The 19,763-nt window shown below is 35.1% G+C and overlaps 1 protein-coding gene across 10 annotated transcripts in view; it reads right to left on the bottom strand.

Moving 5' to 3' along the window:
* LOC129776872 (protein disks lost) overlaps window positions 1-19,763 on the bottom strand; it is a 654,166-nt gene that overhangs the window by 621,857 nt on the left and 12,546 nt on the right. The window lies entirely within an intron of this gene.

The raw sequence follows: 19,763 nt of genomic DNA, 5'->3' as shown, positions 1-19,763 counted from the left end.
AAATAAGAGGAGAAGCAAACGATGCATTAATCGCCTCTAACATCGGAATCAATTGGGTAATGATAAAGAAAACTCTTGTCACCTATTACGGTGAAAAGCGTGATCTTGAAACTCTCGATTATCAATTATTGACAATACAACAAAGAGGAAACTCTTTGGAAATATACTATGACGAAGTAAACAGATTGCTATCATTAATAGCAAACCAAATCAAAACCGATCACAGATTTAGTCACCCGGAAGCATCAAAGGCTTTGATTGAATCATACAATAAAAAAACATTAGATGCATTTATTAGAGGTCTTGACGGAGACATTTACAAATTCATTCGAAATTACGAACCAACTTCTTTAGTAAGTGCATACAGTTATTGTATCGCATTTCAGAATGTAGAGTGTAGGAAAATGCTCACTAAACCAAAACATTTTGAACACACAGCAGCACCCAGAAATCTAATTCCAATCAATCCTCCAAAATTACCACCACGAATAAATAAACCAATACCTAATTTAACACAAAGAAATTTCAATTTCAAACCTCAACCTTTCTTCAACAATAACAACCATTTTAACAATAACAACAACTTCAGGCCCCCATTCCAGTGGAATGTACCAAAACAAAATTTCTTCCAACCACCACCAAAAATTCCACCAAGGAAGCCATTCATTCCTCCACCAGAACCTATGGAAGTTGATCCATCCATTAGTACTAGACAAATAAATTACGGTAATAGACCACAAAATACAACTCAGGTAAATCCAATGAAGAGACCAAGACTCTTCAACATTAAAACCGGCCAATACGAAGATCCGCAAAATTTCGTTGAAGTCGATCCCAATGATTATCTATTCACAGATAATGAATACAATGAAAATGAACAGACTGAAGAATCATCTGAGTACGAACGATACATAAGAACAATTGAAACACAAGAACGGGAAACACCCGAAGAAGACATAGAAAAAGCAGAGTTAAATTTTTTAGAATAAAGTCTGCCCTACCATATTTTCTATACTTTGGTAAGGCAAAAGAACCGCTAAAAATTCTAATTGACACAGGGTCAAACAAAAATTTCATTCATCCTCGATACGCAAGTATCAGCCACAAAATAAAAAAACCCTTTTATGTATCTTCAGTAGGCGGAGATATAAAAATTGACAAATATTCCAGCGGAAAATTATTCAAACCATATTCTAACGCTTTAATTAAATTTTTCCATCTAATTGAATTAAAATCTTTTGACGCAATCATAGGACACGACACATTGAAAGAATTAAAAGCAGTAATAGATACTTCTAATGAAAAACTAATTCTGGAAAACAAATTCATCATTCCTTTACTTCAATACAAACTACAGGAAGTCAACAAAATAAATATTCGAGATAATCACCTAGACAAGCAACAAAAAGACAAACTCGGAAACGTTTTAAAGGATTTTCAGGACTTATTTCAACCCCCAGACGAAAAACTACCATTTACTACAAAAGTCAAAGCTGATATCAGAACAACTGATGAAAATGCAGTTTATAGCAAAACATACCCTTATCCACAAGCCTTAAAATCTGAAGTTAATAAACAATTGGAAAAACTTTTACATGACGGAATCATTAGATCATCACGATCACCTTACAACTCACCAGTTTGGATAGTACCAAAAAAACAGGATGCTTCTAATGAAAAGAAATATAGAATGGTAATAGATTACCGAAGATTGAATTCAAAAACAATTAGTGACAGATACCCAATTCCAGATACTTCAACAGTCCTATCTAACTTAGGAGAGCACAAATTTTTTACCACATTGATTTTAGCATCAGGATTTCATCAAATCCCAATGTCTGAAAAAGATATTGAAAAAACAGCTTTTTCAGTTAATAATGGAAAATATGAATTCATTCGTTTACCTTTTGGTTTAAAGAATGCACCAGCAATCTTCCAAAGAGTAATGGATGACGTTTTAAGAGAACATTTAGGAAAAATATGTCATGTCTATATAGATGACATAAAAAAATTCGGAAAAACACTTGATGAACATTTGAAAAATTTAAGAACCATTTTGGAAACATTAAGAGAAGCTTATTTTAAAATTCAACCTGACAAATCAGAATTTCTGAGGACCGAAGTCGAATTTCTTGGTTTCATTGTTTCAGAAGAAGGTCTAAAACCAAACGATAAGAAGGTTGAATGTATTCGTAAATACCCCGAACCAAAGAATCTGAAAGAACTACGCGCATTTTTAGGACTCTCTGGATATTATAGACGCTTTGTAAGAGATTATGCTAAAATCGCAAAACCCCTTACAAAACTTTTAAGAGGGGAGGATGGCCATCGCCAAATTCTGAAAAACCAATCAAAAAACACAATCATCAATCTAGATGATGACGCACGAAATTCTTTCAATACTCTTAAAGAAATTTTATCCTCTAATGATGTTTTAGCATTTCCAAATTTCGAAAAAACGTTTATTCTAACCACAGACGCATCGGATAAAGCAATAGGAGCCGTATTATCACAGCAATTTCAGGACGGCGAACGACCGATAACATTTATTTCTCGAACTCTTTCCAGGACCGAAGAAAACTATGCAACGAATGAAAAAGAGATGCTTGGAGTCGTATGGGCTCTCCACAGCCTAAGGAATTTTATCTACGGAGCAAAACTAAAAATTTACACAGATCATCTCCCACTCACATTCACATTATCACCCAAAAACAATAATGCAAAGCTAAAACGATGGAAGTCTTTCCTTGAAGAACATGATTATGAAATGTTTTATAAACCCGGGAAATCCAACGTAGTAGCTGACGCACTTTCAAGCATTCAAATAAATTCACTAACCCCTACTCAACATTCGGCAGAAGATGATGACAGTTCCTATATACCCTCAACTGAGGCTCCCATTAACGTTTTTCGGAACCAATTAATTTTTCAGATTGGACCTAATTCACCTTATGAATTTAATGTTCTTTTTGAAAAATACAACAGACATACCTTTACTGAACCAAATTTCGATATAAAAGACTAAAGACTAAGACTAAAAGACAAATTACAACAATTCCTGAACCCAAGAATATTGAACGGAATTATGACAAATGAACAAACCATGGGAATCATACAAGAAATCTATAAAACAAACTATAACCCAAAAATCTTAAAAGTAAGATTTTCACAAACAAAAGTCGAAGATATTCAAAATGAAGAACAACAACTAGAAAAAATCAAGGATGTGCATAATTTTGCCCATCGGAATGCAAAAGAAAACTCACTACAACTTATAAAAAAATACTTTTCCCCAGGAATACATAAACTCTCCCAGAAATATATAAGAACTTGTGAAATTTGCAAAATGGAAAAATATGAACGTCAACCTCAGAAATTTATTCCCGTAAGAACTCCAATCCCTAACTATCCAGGCGAGATCATACATCTCGATATATTTTGTTACAATGCCAATTTACTTTTTATATCCTCACTTGACAAATTTTCAAAGTACCTCAAAATAAGACCAATTAAGTCAAAGGCCATTTCTGATGTAAAAAGTGTTCTTTTGGAATTATTATATGATTGGGATTTGCCCGCACTAATTGTAATAGATAATGAAAGTTCTTTTATATCAAATGTTATAGAACAAAACATTGTAAATCTAGGTGTCAAAATCTTTAAAACCCCTGTTAATCATTCTGAAACTAATGACCAACTTGAAAGATGTCACTCCACAATACGTGAAATAGCTAGATGTGTCAAAGCATTAAACCCAGATATGCCAATTAATACTCTAATTCAAGAAGCAGCTTACAAATACAATAACAAATAACACATACGCATTATACACCCTATTGATTTAATTCAAATTGGCAATACAATTTTTAATGTTAATAGTGACATCCAGAATAATCCATCAAATAATCCATTGTATGAATTAATTCAAATCAAAAATTATAAGTTATACGAAACATTTATGAAAATCAAACCATTTGTAAACAGAAGAAAAAGATGGGATACGATCGGAACAGTTTGGAAATGGATAGCCGGCAGCCCAGATGCAGAGGATCTTCGAGTCATCAATCACTCCATGAACGCCCTGATAACCATGAACAACAAGCAATTACTCATCAACGAAGCAATCGACAAACGAATCCAAGAAATAACGGATATAACAAATCAAGTCCTACAAATCGAGAACGAAAGAACGAAAAACCATTCCCTCGAAATCAACCAATTGATAATCCTCTCCAATATAGATTCATTACAAAATCAGGTAGAAACAGTAGAAGAAGCAATTCTAATGGCCAAACACGAAATCCCTAGTAGTAAACTACTATCGATAAAAGATTTCACAAAAATTGCAACCTTTCTACAAAATCACGATGTTCGCATCACCTCCTTCGAAGAATTATTAACACAAGCCAAAGCCCAAGTAATGCTAAATAACACCCACATTATCTACATGTTGAAAATTCCACAAGTATCAACCGAAACATTTGAATATGACTACATTGACTCAATTATCAAGTCAATGAAACGCATCCTATTGAACAAAAATTACATCATCAGAAATCAAACCAATGTCTATGAATTAAACCAACCATGCGAAGAGCAAGATGATTATTTCTTATGCGATAGTACCCATATAGAACATGCAAATGAATGCATACACAAACTTACCACAGGAAAACATTCTAATTGCACTTTTGAAAAGGTTTATTAAAAAGGACTCGTAAAGCGAATCAACGATGCAACTATCTTGATCAATGACGCAGTCGCAGAAGTCTCATCAAATTGTACCAATTCCAGTCAACCCCTGTATGGATCATTTTTAATACAATTCAGCCAATGTAATCTTCATATCAACGGCGAACAATATTCCAATTATGAAACAACTATTCCTGCAAAACCATACGATCCAACCACTGGACTTCATGTTAACGAAATCCATATCATAGATGCACCACCTGTGGAATACCTTCAGAATTTAACCCTCGAACATCGCGAAAAACTGGAACTATTAAACCTACAAAATCATTCTTTGAGTTGGAAATTTAATATCTTCGGATCACTCGGACTATCAACAATAATTGTAATCACAAGCGAATTAGCAATTCTTCGAATAATTTCCAGACGTAAACAAAAGGCCAACATAACAGTTCACTTCGACAAAAACGCTGAGACCATCATGATAAATGAACCATCAAGCACAACCACAGCGGAAACTAAACCTGATATAAACAACCCAGAGGAATTATCAGAACAACGCAAAACAGAAATTGAAACTTTCATCAACATTCCAACAACGTTCCAATTAGCAAACAAACTTTGAGGACAAAGTCATTTAAAGGAGGAAGAGTTAGCACAACACCAGCCGAGTCAAATAAACAACAATCAGCATAATATCGATCAGCCCGTAAACATTCCCACAATCAGCACGTAAACATTCCCACATCATGTCATCCGGACCGTTCCCGAAAACATAAACAAAACTCGACACCCGCATCGTTCCCAGAATTATGAATATAATTGAAATATGAAGATAAACACAAATTGTAAACATATTTATGTATATAAAAAGACAGGGACAAGCTTTGTTCAGTAGATTATTAGTCGAACCTTTGAAGTGAATAAATGCACAAGCGTGCATCGAATAAGTGAAAATAGTTTTTTTAAGTTTATTAGCACGTAAGAAGTTAACTCTACCTTCACTGGATTAAACCAGAAAGATTATTTATCTCAAATACATGTTTATTTAAAATAATATACATTCTGTCAAATAAAGGGTGTCCCGTTTAAAATCCGCACACACTCAAATTGCTCTAATTTTTGATCCGTTGGGTAAAATTAATTGAAATTTTGAGTAGACGTAGTTTAATGTGTATTGTTTACAGTCTGTTAGTGGATTTAATAAACAAATTCAAAATGGCAACGGAAAAACAGTGCGTGCGCGAAAAAGGTTTGCACGACCTCTTCGAGAATAAGGATCTGTCGCATCGTGCCATCGGAAAAAAAGTTGGGAATCCCGAATTCCACGGAGTATCATTAAACGGTTCAAAGCAGATTACAGTCGCAGAAAGGCACTGCAGCGCAAAGGATGACGAAGCATATGTGAAGGTGGACTTCAACCAGATTCCAGGATACCTGTATGTGACTGCCAAGGATAAGTTGGATGTCCCCGAAAACCTCCGGACATAGAAGATTTCGAAGTTCGCCAAGAAGTTCTTAATTTGGCAAGCGATTTGTACTTGCGGAAAGCGGAGAAGATTTCATTTATGAATGGACATGTGTATTTGGAAGAGTGTCTGAACTCCACAAACACCCCGAAACTACGCCCAATAGAAAAATAAAGGGCCCTTATGAAGAATCTAGATGAAATGAAGGAAGCATGGGTTAATGTGTAAAAAACTGTCGATTCTGAGGTCGTGCAGAACCTTATTTTTACTCCCTGAAAATTTGGTGATAATCGGATAAAAACTAAAATTTTGAGAATGATTTCTGTGTGTGTGTATTTTGAACGGTATACCCTTTTCATACCGGGAATTTGTAATATTTCTGCTGAACATTCTTCATCAATTTGTTTTACAGTTGGTACTCAATGTGAAATTGGTGTTCTAAATGTCAATATTAAGCGCAATCTGTCATTTAGTTTGTTTACAGCGTCATTGAGAACAAGTTAACATTTACTTGGCGATTTTTGATATGATGTTGTCCATTCGGAATTTCTTCCGGAGGACCAAACGGTCGATGAAGAGTATTACTTTGGCGTTATGAGTTGTTTGAGAGAAAACATTCGTCGCAAACGGTCAGATTTGTGGATGGTTAACACTTGGATTTTGCACCACCATAATGCATCAGCTCAACGGTTGTTCATCGTGAATAATTTTTTGCCCAAAAATGATAAGAATGTGATTGAGCAAGCACCGTATTCTCCAAATATGGCCCCGTGTGACTTTTTCCTGCTTCCGAAAATCAAAATAACCACTTCTTGGGATCCGTGTTGAATGCTTTGAAGGCATACAAACGAATTCGCTGAGTGAAGTGAAGTCAATTCCTGAATGCAGTTATTTAAAGTGTTTCGATGAACAGATTATTCGTTGGAAATGGCGCATTGTTTGAAGTCAACAACATAATTTATTTAGATTTAGAAAACAAAATTCATCTCAAAAACAAAAAAGACATACCTTTGATACATTCTGACATCTCATAAAGAAAATAAATATCAGCTTTCCGAAAAAAATGAGCTATTATCGATCGCAAAACATCACCCATTAAAAAACGAAATATTTCAAAAATTTCATCAGAAATACCTGACTGTCTTGCATGATACGTCACCTCTATTTCGAGAACTAATTTCCAGATTCGGCTTGTATGCACAGATTAGAATTTTTGGATTCATTGTATCTCTGCGTTTGTGGCCATGGTTACCACGACATCGAACATGTTGTATGGTCGTGCGAGTTGTATCTTTTTTTTATCAATCCGTTTATTTTTACAGGCTCAGTTACCTAAGTTTAAAGGAGCCAAGCTCTTAACTATATTTCAACTAGGATATATTAACATGTTATTTCCTTAATTCTATGGTTAATGAAATAGGAAACCGATTACTCGCGGTCGACTCGAGTTTAGAAGGGTGACACATTTTCATTAGGAAAAGGATGGGATGTAAGGAGATGTGTGTTCACACTCACATTAACATTCACATTCACATTCTCATTCACACTGACACTTCACACTCAATTGTTAAAACTATCCTTACATCTAATATGTATTTATAATTTAACTGATAGCTCGCGAAGTACGAAAAGGAGGGGGAAAGGATGTATGAACAATCACACTCGAAGATCGATAGCTTTAAGGAAAACGTATATTTGAGATATGTAATCAAGGTCTAACCGAGCCAACACATCTCTCACCGGCACATTGGGCTCTACGTTTCCTCCAGCCTGAAGGGAATTTTCTAAATTCGATCTGGCGACAAGATAGAACTCGCACGACCAAACAACGTGTTCGATGTCGTGGTAACCATGGTCACAAACGCAGAGATTGCTGTCGGCAAGATTAAAACGAAAAAGCAGCGCGTCTAACGAACAGTGGGTTGTATCTTGTCGATGATTAAGGATAGTTTCAGATGTAAGGATAGTTTTAAGAATTGAGTGTGAAGTATCAGCGTGAATGAGAATGTGAATGTGAATGTGAGTGTGAATGTGAGTGTGAGTGTGAACACATATGTTTAATTTAATAAAGGATTAAATAAAGATTAATAAAAAAATCCGTTTACTGGTATGGTAAGAATTTTATATTTTATAGTTATTGGTTTTGACTTTAGATTCCAGATATGGTTCTAGATGATAAGATGAATGAAGTTTTGATTTTTGATTTTTGACAGACGATGTACAAGGGAATAATTAACAAATTTCCAACAGGAACACAGGTAATAATCACTGAAAGTATGACAGTGACAGTGAAGATGTAAAAAATGTTTTATCTTTATCTTATTCATACAAAATACTTACCAATTCAAACCCCAAGGGTTCGATATCGACCACTTTGAGAACCCCGGCTCTCAATGATCTACAATTGCGACCTATTCTATGACAAGACAACAGGAAATCTAATGGAGAATCTGGGAAAAAAGTCATCAAAATCGGATGGACCGTTCCGGAGGAAGAATTGCCACCAGTTTGCAAACTTAGTTTCGAGAGAAACGCGTTTTAAATTATGGATCTGCGCTCCTTACGCAAAGACTTGGCTCCAGTAATTGGCTTGTAACTTTGGAACGGAGCATCGGACAAACCTGGGACAAAAACTACAGTGAAGTGGACATCCCAGAGAACTTTTTTCTTTAATTTTTTTCAAGTTTTCATAGTGGGCTACCCCCTTAAGTGACTCGACCAAACACGGTTCTAAAAATCGAATTTTGCGTTAAATGGCGAAGGTTATTGATGGGTTATTTGAGAAGGTAACCGAAACAATACCTCTATAATGATTAGTATCAGCGACAGCTGTGAGCTACCTAACGAGGTAATTGAACAAACTCCTTTATAATGAAACTCTTAGTATTGAATTTTTAATGATTTTTTTTACTTACTAGGTTCCTGGTTTTGGATCGCCTTCATTAAAAATCGTCTCAACTAAAATTGTTCGCATTAAAATGAAAATCGGATATATCGGGTGGGCATTATGTATGGAGAAAGTTCCATAAAAAATGTAGGGGACAGGGCAGAATGGACCGCTTTCAAGGCGATCCTGGATAAAAAAAAAACTGTGACTTAAGTTATACCGGTACTTAGTCGAACCTTAGTTAGTTCAAAACTGAGAAACACACTGTAATTGTATCATAAATGCAAGTGTCCGTTCCTAGAGAAACTTTACATTAATCTTGCGTCATTTTTTCAGAATATATCATAATATCAGATATATCTAGTATATTATTGTTATCGAATTCCAAGCGAAATAATGCGAAAAAGGACAGATTGCAAATGGTGCATCGTTTATTAAACGACGGGACATAACTTTCATCAGAGGAGCCCTTAGAAGTACTATTTTCTACCCATCACAAACGCCATTCATAACTCTACGGTTCAGCAGCCAGCAGCCAACAACGGCTCCGTTACACACACCCACGCATGCTTGCATGGATGCATGCATGGCGAGTGTGTGCAGCAGCAACGAATGCTTTCATCGCAGCCACCAACCAAAACGTTTGCAGGTTATCGTGGTGCAAAGGTAGCGCCGCAGACGACAAAGGTTCATTAGTTGCAGTGTGTGCAACGGAGCCCCTGCTGCACTGGGGAGCGCAAAATGCATAAGGCATGACGTAAGTAAAGACCTTGTTTCGCAATAGTGTTATCCCGGCTGAACGAGGCAATCATTGTTCAGCGTCTGGGAGAAACACCGGCAAAATTTTCAGGAATAATTCTCCAGGAAATCAAACGAAGAGAAGCAAGTGTTATGAAAACCATACCAACTGGAAGAGTAAATATCTCGGCTGCGTGTATAAGCTATCTTGATTGTCGAACGCCAGAAACTAAATTAATAAATAATATATAACGAACGGATCAAAAGACATACGTGAACTCGAAGAATTGAATTCGTTACAAAGCTTACGTTACAATGTTATGTGTAATAATATTTCTCTTACGTGTGTTCTTTCGGAGAATGCTGCTGCATTGAGACTTCTAAATAATTGAATTAACCGTTAAAAATAAAGTCGTTGATAAACAAACAACGGGCATTGAGTAGCCGTGACTCAATGGCTTGACAATAATGCTTTACTTTTATCAAACCATTGAACGAATTCCTGGAAACCATTCATTTATTGCCTTGTAGAAAGACAACAGCCCAAGGAATCTTACACTCGAAATGAGAATCATGAATGGCGAAACCAAAAAGCGAATCGAAAGGAGTCTTGAGAGGGATTTCGCGCAAACTTGCTCATGGGACTGGCAGCATCCTCTCAGATTTAATTTAAATTTGTGGAATAGAGCATCTTTGCACACTTTTTTTTTTTAACTAGACTGGAAAATGTAAAACTATTTTGCTGCACTTTTTCATTATTCAAAAAACACAAGAAGTGCAACATTTTGTAGGAGTTATCACTTTTAAGTTATGTAGATATATAAAAAGCTTCGCTTTTTTCTAAAAGACAGCCTAGAATAATTTTGGAAAAATGAAGTATGCTTATATGACTAATATTATCACATCCACAAAGTTTCAAGTAATTCTGCTAAACTTACAACCTCAAGACGAGTTGGCGCGAAATCCCCCAAAAGAACAGGCAGGAACAGAAAAAAAACATTATCAACAGAAAAAAATAATACGGTATCGAGAGGTGTGTGTAAGTGAAAAAAAAAAGTACGACGGGTTACTCTTACGATATTACCGTAAAACGCCAGTTTTGATTGCTTTGTCGCCAAGTCGCTCTGTTTGGTTTCTGAGCCGTGAGTTGATGGTCGACGGCAGTCGTTCTTTGTTAACCCGGTCCCTGTCTGTAGGCTGCGGAGGCGTAGAAGTACTTTCGTTTTTTTACGACAATAGCAGCAGCCGCCGCAATGCTTGTAATGTTTGTGTGTCATAAAACCAAATACGCTGCTCGGCTGATGATGAAAACGAATGGCGTTTCGAGACATTCTTGGCTGGGCACGTGTACTGCGCTGAACTGGATCGTGTTGAGTGTCTCAGTTAGTCGCAAATTGGGGATTGATTTTATAATCAATAAATAAATGCTGTAAACTTAAGGGTTGTGTCAAGCATCAATCAGATCATTGTGGCTGAATGTCTTCATGAAGCTCGGAACCGACGGGATCAACATAGACTGACTATTCAGCCTATAGAGTGCCAGCCCCGGGGTGAAAAAAACGAACCATAAATCACAGCTTATTTTCCCGTAGGCATAAATCGAATCAAAACCTATGTTGATAATAAATATACTTTCCCTGAATAAAACAAATTAGTTGAAAGCACACTAATTATGAATTGTGAAAAGTAAGGATTATAACACAGTTCAGTTCATATTTTAGGAACTTTGCTTCATTGCAAAAAGAAAGAGTTTAGTTTCTCACCCAGCCAGGTCCTTGAAGTGCCCCTAAACCAAATCGCCTTCTCTACCATATTCAGTACCCTATACCAAATAAGAAATTTTGGTTATTTTCTTGAACCCCTATGTGGTTCACCATATGATCTATGCTGAAAAAAGAACTTTTCAATTTTTTGCAAGCCTTTCTCAATAGCTACGAGATAAGAATTTGAAAAATATGCTGAATAGCATCTTAATCGAGAAATATCATCAAAATTATGTTCATAAAAAATTTAGGTAACAAAAAGATCCTGAAATTTTTGTATGTTGTTCGGGGTTTACAGATTCAGTACTGCTCTGAATCATATTTATACGTGTTGGTACGCCTTTTCTAGGTATGTGTGAATTGCAGAATTTTAGGTGTTGCGCGGCACGAAAAAAAAATTAAATATGCTCGCTTTTAAATTTTGGTATGTGTGATTTTTTACAGAAAATTTCGAACATTGCGCGGCATGAAAATATCTTTTCATTTCTACACCGTCTGCCTTTTTCCGTTTTCCTAAAATCTATTATTTTATTGTACTTGTGTATTCGTAAAAAATGCCCCCAAACTTTATCATTCTTATCATAGAAAATATTTTATAGGGTACTGAAAATTAGCATTTAGAGTTCGACGGTTATTCTCTAGACAAAAACTGTCTCCGACAAAGTTGTTACATATGATAGAGCGCTCATTTTAATGTTATCAAAAATAGGGTGACCAAAATTGTCGATGAAATAAAAAATATAACTTTCTTATCTTTATAGATAGAGGTAAACAAAGATCTACAACGTTATAGTCCCAGTTATTTGAGACATCTTTGTAGAACAAAGTTTTTTTCTATCTCTTTAAATAACCAATATAGCGCCTTTTCTCAAAGTTGCTAATCACCAAAATACTCTCTATTCAATTGCTTGTCATTCTTGCTTGGGCAAACTGGTTGGTGATAAGCTCTAAAAGTCGTATGAAAACAATTTTGATGTAGAATTTGAAATATAAAAGTTAGAGCAAAAAACCCCGCTTTTTCAACTGCAACTTAGGAAAAAAGCGCTAAATCGATTATATTAAAAAATAGGATAAAGCTTTGTTCTACAAAGTTATTTAAAATAATTGGGGCTACAATATTGTCGAACTATGTTTATCTCTATCTAAAAAGATAAGATGTTGGATTTTTTTATTTCATCGACAGTTTTGGTCACCCTATTTTTGAAAACATAGGAATGAGCGCTCTATCATATGTAACAACTTTGTCTGAAGTTTTGTCTGAAGAATAAATATCTGCCACAAAGTTGTTTTTTAACTAAATTGTATTAGGGGATGAACAAAACGATTTTCTTACTCCTACTTTTATATTCCAAATTCTACATCACGACTTTTAGTGCATATCACTACGTACGACTTTTAGTGCATATCAATACCAATATTTTGCGATGCAGAATTTGTCAATATCTTAATCCTGCTCAAAGTTATTGATGGGGTTTCACCCAAAAACTCATGATTTCAATTTTGATTTGTTCAAATACAAAAAAAATAACATATCACCGTCGATAAAATTGTTTTATGTTTGCCCCAGAAAGAATGGCAAGCAATTGAAAAGAGCGTATTTTTTGGGAAGAAATATCAATAACTTTGAGTGAAGTTGAGATATTGATAAGTTCTGCATCACAAAATTTTTATATTAGTAAGTTCTTAAAGTCTTTCGAAGACAGTTTGTATGTAGAATTTGAAATATAATAGTATAAAAACCGTTTTTTTCATCGTGACCCTAACCTAACTTAGAAAAAAGGCGCTATATTGCTTATTTCAAGAGATAGAAAAAAAACTTTGTTCTACAAAGATGTCTCAAATAACTGGGACTACAACATTGTTGCTATGTTTACCTCTATCTATAAAGATAAGAAAGTTATATTTTTTATTTCATCCACAATTTTGGTCACCCTATTTTGATAACATAAAGATGAGCGCCCTATCATATGTAACAACTTTGTCGAAGACAGTTTTTGTCTAGAGAATAACCGTCGAGCTCTAAATGCTAATTTCCACTTAAATGCATCTCTTGGACCATTGTGCATTCTCAATAGCTTGGAAATGGAAACATTAATAATATTGGTATTCTTATTCCAGACTTATTCCTTTAGTAGTAATGAGTTTTGTATCGCTGTCAGCTCTCTCTCTACATCTCTCTCTATCTCTCTCTCTTTCTCTCTCTCTCCATTTCTCTCTATCTCTCTCTCTCCATCTCTCTCTCTCCATCTCTCTGTTTCTCTCCATCTCTCTCTCTCCATCTCTCTGTTTCTCTCCATCTCTCACTTTCTCTCCATCTCTCTCTTTCTCTCCCTCTCTCTCTTTCCCTCCATATCTCTTTTTCTCTCCATCTCTCTCTTCATCTTTCTCTCTCTTTCTCTCTTTTTCTCTCTTTTTCTCTCCTTTCTCTTTTACGAGACGGAACAAAACAAAATGGTACATCGCTTACCTTAGCAAGGCGCGAGGCGATGCTGCGCACACATTCGCAGCAGACACTAGTAACACTCGTGCTCACTCACTTATAGAGTAATGCGGAGCAAAGGTGCGCATTGGCCATTTTGAAGCAAACGAGCATAAAAGTTCAACGACAGTGTAGTCGTTTAGTACATTATTACACCAGCAGCTCACACATATAAAAAAGATACATTTCATGAAAGTGGCAAAAAGTTATGAGGTAAAAAGAGTTTTGCGATGTTTTGATCAATTTTTTTCAGTTTTAGAGATGACGATTTACTTACCTAAAATAACTGGAAAGTTCGAAACTACACTGTCAAGGAAACCTTCATTCTATAGTAGATGATAGTGCGCATTCGTTTTCGTGAAAAAGTTTAAGAGCTTTCTTAAAAAATTCGATTAGTTCAAAAAATGCTTGTGGGGCAAAGGTGCGCAGTGGCTGTGGGGTAGAAGCTCGCACTAGCGTTTTGCTCTGAAAAAAATTCATAAAATGTTTTCAACAAAATTTTTAACGGGCTCAAATCAGAAAGTGATTTATGATTTGAATCGTCGTTCATTGACATTTCTACTTCTGCTGGAATGTGTCAGCGAACATCTAGTGCGGTTCAGATAGGTATTTACGAGTGAGCAGTCTGAGGATCTGCAGACCACTGGACAAAGTTTTCTATGGTATGACTCTCAAGATTTACGGCACATGGCGTTCGATTTTTCGGAAGCCAACAACCTCCAGCATGAATTCAATAAAGTTGCAAAACTAGCAGGAAGATATTGGGCTTCTAGCTTCATGTGGAACCATTGTTTGTTCGAGCCCCACAACAGCGCTCCAAGGCAAAGCGTCGGAATCCCCAGAATCGAAATCCAAGATGAGGAATAAAAATAAACATTTGCTTAAAAATAATTCAAAATTAATTTCATCTGAAAAATGTTTTTATTTTCACCATGCATTCAATTCAATTACGGGTATGTTTCGTTTATGTTTATGTTTTCACAATGAACTTCAAATCAATATTGTTTTTTTTAACAATTAGTTTCAAATAAATAAAGTGAAGGTAACTATGTATTTATAAACTTGATCTATATGAATAAAAATGATTTGGTGTCCGTTCCTCACGATTTAACTCAAGAACGGAGCCACGGATTTAAACGGTCAGTATCAGGATTGATGCGTCTTAGTCTGCATCAGGTTTATATATCAAAAAAGAAATTATACACCGTGAGTATAGATTATGTACATAAAAACAATTTCTGTGCGAACTTGAGTGTTCGAAATGATTTATATCAATATATCAATTTTGGGTGGGACGAAGTTCACTGGGTCAGCTAGTTTGTTAATAAAAACGAATTCTGTTTCAAATGTTGGACATTTTCTTATATCTAATATTGTCAGTCTCCTTCCTCCCAAAAAAATTTCACGTGGTATGTTCGACTATAACACCCACTCTTCTCCACCCATAAAAAAAAACAGAACACCCCCTCCTGCCTACTGGACGGTGTCTACACTCTTTAGTAATGATGCTTCTCCCGCTTCTTATGATAAAGCATTTATTTTTGGTATAAGCTATCTCAGGAGTTCAATTCAATAATTGCGCACCTTTGCCCCGTACGGTGCGCACCTTTGCCCCCAAACTACAAATCTTTAAAAATTCTTAAATTTCGAATAGTAAAAATTGTACCGCGCAATGCTTCAACATTCTAAAGAAAAAACTCACATATCCAAAACACGTACATTAAATGGAAATTATGTTCTAATAGAACTAAAAAGTTATAAAAAATCTAAAATTTCGAAATACCGTCATCCGGGGGCAAATTGATCACCGCAGTGAAATTGATCAAACGTACTAATGAAAACAAACCGGAATATTTGAAGGTATAATGAATTAATTAAATTTAAAACTTTTTATATGACACGTTCAATAATCATCTGTAGAATCTTTTCGTTAGTGGTTCTTATCGAATCGCTCATTGATTTTTTTCGTTTCCATTTTTAAGTATGGTAAAGATGCATATATTTAACATATCAACAATAATAGTCGCTAAACATACTCATTCACACTATGCTGATTCTTTATGTGTTAAAATAGTAATCAGATAGTTACAATTACTTTCAAAACAAGAGAGAATAATCAATTTTACAAAAAAAAACACCATTAAAGACCGATTTTACAGGGGTCATAAGTTCCAGAACTCAAAACAACACAAAACCCGCCATTTGAAGTATAAAATTTCATTATTTCTCAAAACTAGCTTATTTGTGATAAATTCAAGCCTATATGACCTCATTTAAGTAAACCGGAGATGTTCCGGAAAAGGTTTCCGAGAGACATGACCGCTTTATGATCAGCAACAAATCCCATCATGCGACATACCGAACTTCATGGTTCGTCAAAACTAGCTCATCGATGACCATTTCAAGAGTTCTTGGCCACATTAGGATAACCCGGACGATCCTCAAATGACCTGCAGCTCAAACTATATATGGTCGGTGTTAAGTCAGACCGGACCATGTGACATTTTTATGATTTCGAGAAAAACAAACATAAAGTTTAATGCTCTGCAATTCTCAATGCATTTAATTTTTGCGTTCAATATTGTTCTCAGAAATGTTAGCTACTCTCTGGCAATATTTTGACGTATTATAATTGTAAAAAAAAACATTAAGTATGATGCCAAAAAATGCAGTTATTTAGCTACCTATATGTACATGGTCCATTCTGACTGAACCAAATGAAGCATTTTTTAAGAGTTGGTTCACTATGACTGAACAATTTCGAAATATTTCTCAAACAATTAACAGTTGTGAGTCAAAGTATGCCATTCTGCTATGAATATTAGAGCAAGAAGGATTGTGAGTTTGGAACTGCATAAACATTTGTTTGTGTTCAGCATAATAGTCTCTGCCATCTACTGTTGGCATGAATATGATTGTACGGCAAACATAAGCAGAAACTTCCCATTTTCAATCATCTTAGACAGTATTCGTCAATAGAATCGTCAAATTGAATTCATTGTCATCGCTACAGCCTAAATCGCACTCTGAAATAGTACGTTTTGCGATCATTCACACTGAGGGCCAGCATTTTTCACCGATCCGTTTAGTGAGGGGGACCAAGTTTATTTTCTAACATACTCAGAATGTGTACATTTTACACTAACGGGTTCAAGCAAGTTTCAACGAGGTACCTCTTAGCTTCAAGAAAATGTTTTGATGGTTTGAATTCGACGCTTGGACATTGTTTAAATTCAATATACAAATGAATGTCACATGGTCCACTCTGTCTGCACATGATATAGAGCCATTTCGCCATGGTAAATGGTACATGGTCCGCTCTGACTGCATAATGTGAGGGATTTTCGTTGATCAATCATAACAATTTCGATCCGTTATTCCTGCTGTATGTGTGATTTCCCAAATCTGATGAATGTGGTATGTAGCATACACAATTCTTAACCAAATGTAATCAATAACTCGAAATTTTCAATTTTGCGACTTGATCCCCTCTGACTTAACACCGACCATATAGACATATGAGGAAGGCACGAATACACCTTTAGGTCGATTGAATCAGATTTGGCATCTTCAAACCCTCGAATTATCATTTTATACATTACAACAGTTAAAGAATTCCGAGAATTTCTATCCATTTTCGTGCACCTTACACTAGAAAATAAGTACGAGGTACGAGTGGCAAATTCCCCGGTTCAGGGTACCAAAAAAACTAAATTTTCGATAGATTTTATCTTATGATTTGTCGCGGGTGCATCATAGTAGAAGTATATTGAGTATTTCTTTAAAATTTTCATTCCTAAACTTATTGAGAATGCCGTGAAAACCATTCACCATAGCTCTTACAGTGAACAATATAGGGATTCAGAAAAAAAAATGAAAAATTAAATATTATTACAATATTTACTATAGCGTTAGTGATAAGGTTTGGGGGCACTTTTTACGAATACACGAGCACAATACAGACATATTAGGGCTGAACTGGATCTCAAAATCCAAAAAAAAAACTTTTTTTTGAATTTTAAATATATATATATATATATATATATATATATATATATATATATATATATATATATATATATATATATATATATATATATATATATATATATATATATATGCAACCAAATTTCATAAATCACTCTTTAGTAGATTTTTTTTGTGAGTCTGATAATGGTAAGTCATCAACCCTTGGCTTTGTAGAAGCAGTTCCAAAAACAGTTGCCTTTGCGAGAACAACACAAGAATTAGTCATATGACGCAATTTTGTTTTTTATTTGTTTTATTGTTCATCTTTAATATATCGAACATACCCTAATAACAGAGCTCCATTGCCAGGTAATGCAGACTGGCCCAACTGGAGAGAGTATCTGTTGGTTTATAATAACACCTCGTTGATTCGTCTTTGAACGAGATGTCATTGCTCAAAGTCATTTTTAGTAGAAAGTACGTACTCTCGCTCACGCGTCTACTCATTGATAATCTTGGATATAGTCACTATTGTATAGAAAATTTGCATTAGGCACCAATCAGCGCAAAAAAACGGAAACAAAGAAACCAGAACATTCATAATTTTCGGCGACAAGTGATCGATGTTGAGTCAGAGGGGACCAAGTCGAAAAATTAAAAATTTCGAGTTGTTGTAAGCTACACGCCACATTTATCAGATTTGAAAAATCAAGCGTACAGCAGAAATGACGGATCGAAAATAATTTGAACGATCAATGAAAATCCCTTACATCACGTTTTTCTCGAAATCATAAACATGTCACATGGACCGATCTGGCTTAATACCGACCAAGTATCATGAAGTAATAGAAAAAACGCTACGCGTAACTATATATCTCTTAAATTATTTTTCAATCACTTCATTTTAGTTCACGTTATTCAGCTTTAGAATCGCGTGATATTCTCTAGAATTAAATTAGTCGATGAGTGTATTATCACTGAAACTCGAACGAAATTCTGAACGCAAATAAACTTGCAACCTAATTGCAAGCTTGTTAGGTCTGTTTGGACTTGAATTTGATCATGACTTCATTCGTTCTACTAAAATATTAGTCATTATTATAACAAGTTGCTTCACGTAATGCAACTTATACAGCATCATGAAAGTTTCAAATAAGAACTTGTGTTAGTTAATAGGGGTCGATTTTTAGACCACGTCGAGCCCCAAAATCAATTTTCGTTTGTGTCGACCCCTTAGAAACTGTAATCGACCCCAAGGGATATCGACCACTTTGAGAAACCCTAGTCTAGAGGTTTCAATATTGCCCCTAGACGATCAATTATATTGCACAAACCAAAATATTGGGCCATGATATTGAACGTCTATAGGTCTGTGTAATGTTTTTTTTATAGATATGATAAACATGTGACATGTACACGATTAAAATTCGGCTCTGTTGCAGCTAAAATGCTAATGAGCCTAAAATAAACTTTCCAATTCTCATCATTCATTTTGAATTAAATCTAACCCAACAAAAAAGTGATGTCAAACTTGCAGATCCACTACAAGTATGAAGTGCATAATTGATGAAAAGGTATTCGAAATAATCCAAAAGCGTTGAGAAAACAACAAACAAACTAACTTTTGTGAACAATAGTATCGTTTCCTACTACACGATGCATATTCATTGTTTGAAAATTGATATACAATCTTGCACATGAACGAAGACATTTAATTACAGCCCTAAAACCTCTCTAAACTGAAATCGTCTAGACCGCAGCAGACA

This window comes from Toxorhynchites rutilus, chromosome 3 (assembly GCF_029784135.1).
Source record: "Toxorhynchites rutilus septentrionalis strain SRP chromosome 3, ASM2978413v1, whole genome shotgun sequence".
NCBI lineage: Eukaryota > Metazoa > Arthropoda > Insecta > Diptera > Culicidae > Toxorhynchites > Toxorhynchites rutilus.
The sequence above is the reverse complement of the archived record's forward strand: the minus strand, read 5'-3'. Positions and strand labels throughout refer to the sequence as shown.